The following is a 3,834-nucleotide window of genomic DNA, read 5'->3' as shown; positions in this document are numbered from 1 at the left end:
TATGCTCTGCTACTGATCCAAAAACATTAGCGGGCTATTCTTATTAGGGAATCTTTTAAAGGCCTTGTAGCATTCCTATGAAATCACACCTCGGAAGTGTGGTATTGTGCATGGCCCGCACAACATGGTTGGGTCTAAAGTTCTTTTGAACTTTTACGCAACTTGTGGGTAAAGATGTGCAACCTCTGCAGAGTGTAAAACTGATCGATCAACCGTGCTCATGGTCAAGAGCGGCATGGACCCTCACATGATTAATTTATTGGAAGTCGAATTAAATTGATGTTATTCATTGTTGTTATCTCTAGTTATGCCCATGTTTAATTTGGGTGGTACAAACTTATACTTAGTAATTGCTAATAAAACTTGACCAACCAATTAAAATGCTGAATTGCTATTAAACCATAGCCTATCCTTGAATGGCCTTACACTACACATTCCTCATGCTTGCTGAGTACCAGCCATAAGTGTACTTACCCTTGCTAAAACCACTGCATAGAATAAGTCAACTTTGAGGAAGTTCTTTAGGACTTCAAGGAGTTGTAGGCACACATGTGCCCCTAGTCAGCTGCCTATGGAGTTGTCGTCTTCGTTGGAGTTCCACTGCTATAATAAAGACTCAATTTGCTATTTGATTTAAATACTATAGGTCATGTAATAAATATAATACTTTCTTTATGTTATAGCACTATCTATGGTATTTACTGAAGGCGTTGCATGTGTGTAACTTGATCCTGATGCAAATGTAATTTATGCATCTGGTTTTGCCTTTAAAACCGGGTGTGGCAGAAGTGGTACCAGAGCCGTGTTGACTGTAGAACGTTAGCCTAGTTAGAAAATGGTCGAATTTAAGGATTATCATACTTTAGTAGCCATTCTTACTTAATGCTTGTTTTAGATCTGCTTTAATAAGCTTATCCTTACTTTTATCCCATCCTTATTGCTCTACTGGATCCTTTATCTAAATTCAATTTATTTTATTTTCTTTATATTTAGATTGCTCGAACCAAGTGAACTGCCTGCAAAAGTGCCTTTCCTCAGTAACGTCCTCAGGAGCCCAAGGAAGAGCCCAAAGAACTTGCCTACTACTACTACTATCCTGGTGATGACTTAGATGAGGAGCCAGTGGTAGTGGAGAGTGAGGCAGAGTCAGAAGATGTGGAGATTGTCTATGAAGAGCTAGCACCTGCTCTAGCTCCAGCACCTGCCCCAGCACAAGCACCTGCTCCAACACTAGCACCTGCTCCAGAGCCTGATCCAGCAGGTCATCTTGAAGATGCTCAAGGTAGGGAGGAGAATGCACCAGATGCTGCGCTAGAGAAATGGACAATGGAGTCAAAGGATGAGCTTGGTGTCGGTGTTTAGACCCGATAACCTACCGAGGGAGTGCTCGAGGTAGTGTTTTATACATGGGGCTCGCAGAGATCAGGAACTCAAAGGTGAACTTGAACACATGATTTAGATAGGTTCGGGCCGCTTATGTCATGTAATACCCTACATCCTGTGTGTTGGTTGGATTGTATTGATTGAACTTGTTTGGAGGGGGTCCCTGCCTCGCCTTATATTGCCGGGGGCAGGGTTACAGGTTGGTTGTTTACAAGAATACTAGTTGAATTCAAGTAGAGAGTCCTACTCTAATTGCTATGAGTAGTTTTGTAATCCTCTACTAGTTCTTGTCCTCCATGTAGACCACGCCGTCCTGCGCCGTAGTCTTGTTTGACATGTCTCGGTGTGCAGCCCCATATATAGGACTGTCCAAGCCTCCAGGTGGGCTTCATATCATTCGATCTATTAGCGACTCGTCTCCTTTTATGCTTTCTTCTTATCATGAATATGCTTGTTCCTTAGTCTAATTAGAGGTTATACTTCATAGCATGCTTTATGTAATCATGGTGATTAGATCCAGTATGTTGACTCTTCATGATATTTAGACATGTTCACTTGTGTTTATGCTCTTAAACTGCCTATGCTGATAGAGAGGATCGTGATAGGATCTGGCTTGTGTAGGGTGGGGGTTTTCAGGAGATTGACCAGAGGTAGTAGTTTAAAGATTGCTTTGGTTTAGATGCATGTTGTGCTTACTTGTTAGCTAGAACTACAACTAGAAGACAATAGGCTCTTACTACCCTTGGTGGTGTTTTATCATAGACATATCTGTGGATGTGATCTACCTGTTCTCATGATTTACCTTTACACCAAGGTTACCCTCTTCATATGCTCTATGCTTCATGTTAGGATTAGATCCATTAGATTAGATGCAAAACCCTAGTTGGTTTGTTGCCGATCCACGGATTGATAAACCTTAGATGGAATACTCAGAGGGAAAAGCTATGATGATTCGTGCGCTCGCGGTTCACAAACTGGCATGGTAACTGCCGTCAACATCTACCTCCCTTTGTTATGAGCAAGGCTACATAGCGAAAGAGACCTTCAATTCCGCCTACTGCGGCTACAAAGAAGAAGCAGAAGAAGCTAAAGGAGAAGCAACCAGAGCCCAAGAAACCTTACGAGAAGACTGATGCAGAAATTGACGCAGTAGTGGATTCTGAGGTTAAAGCTCACTTCGCACTAAAGCCTGCTATGAAGAAAGATCCACCACTTGATAAGGTTAAATTCGGGCTTTCATTAGAAGCATGGAGAAAAAGCTAGAGAAACAACTACTATCTGACTACGACTGCTCAATAACAAAGTCTTATTAGAAGAAGAAAAGAGGGTCAAGTATTCCACAGCTCGGAACCCAATCCAACCAATCGATTGCCCCGCTCCAGGTGCTTTTGAAGCTTGATAAGAACTTGCTTCTATTCACCAAAGATACAAATCTCACCGCAGCTCATCTTCGAGGGGAGGATCACATCCCAAAGCACACTGGGGCTGGTAAATGAAAATTTGAGTTAGGGAAAGAGCTTGTGTGGCCAGAGTTGGTGGATCGTCTTCCAACAAAGATGTACAAATTGCACCAATGGTACATGGAGGCTTGAGCCACCGGTTTACTTATGCTCCAAGTTCAGATTGGAGATCAATATTATTTCCGTGGTGATGCCATTATAAATGTGCCGCTCGAGGAATTTTATTTCCTTTACAATCAAGACACACTTGACAAATCACTCGGTAGTTCCTGGGTTTTGTAAGTGTTTAATTTGCTCTAACTTCAAAATCCCCTCTCTAGTCATTGTGCGATGTCTTATCTCCTATTCTGTTTTGTATCATGCAGGATGGAGATTCAAACTTGTCGGAGGAAAGGATACTATGACGTCAGCTTCATGGACCCAGATGTTATAAATGAGGCAACTGGAATAGATAAACTAAATTGTACCTTAAAGAATATATATAATTTCTTAGACGAGCAACATTACAAGAAGTACATCCTTTTGTCGTACAATTTCAAGTGAGCATGTTTCTGATCTCTTTTCTTTTTTGAACTAGCAGTTGAAAATAAGACTAAATAGCTTTTGATTATGCATATATATACAGCTTCCACTAGATACTCCTTGTTATCATGGTTGATCAAAGTGCGGTCTATATCCTGGACTCCTTGAGGAGACCAAGAAATTAATACACCGACCTCATAGTCATGCTTAACAGAGCATGGACTCGCTTCCGTCAATATCACCCAGGTGAATTCAAGGAGCAACTTGATATCAAGCCTAAATTCCTGGTATGTATTGAATTTGCACATCTCATGTCACTTCCTTGAACACAACAAATATTTCATAACTTTGCCATATATATAGTGTTTGAGATAGGATCCGGGGAATAATTTATGCGGATACTACTTATGTCAGTTCATCCATGGCTTTGTAGGCCCAAAGCGTGTGACCGACCACGAACTCAGAGTAC

This window comes from Setaria italica, chromosome VII, assembly GCF_000263155.2.
Source record: "Setaria italica strain Yugu1 chromosome VII, Setaria_italica_v2.0, whole genome shotgun sequence".
In the NCBI taxonomy this organism is placed as follows: domain Eukaryota; kingdom Viridiplantae; phylum Streptophyta; class Magnoliopsida; order Poales; family Poaceae; genus Setaria; species Setaria italica.
This window is presented reverse-complemented; position numbering follows the sequence as displayed.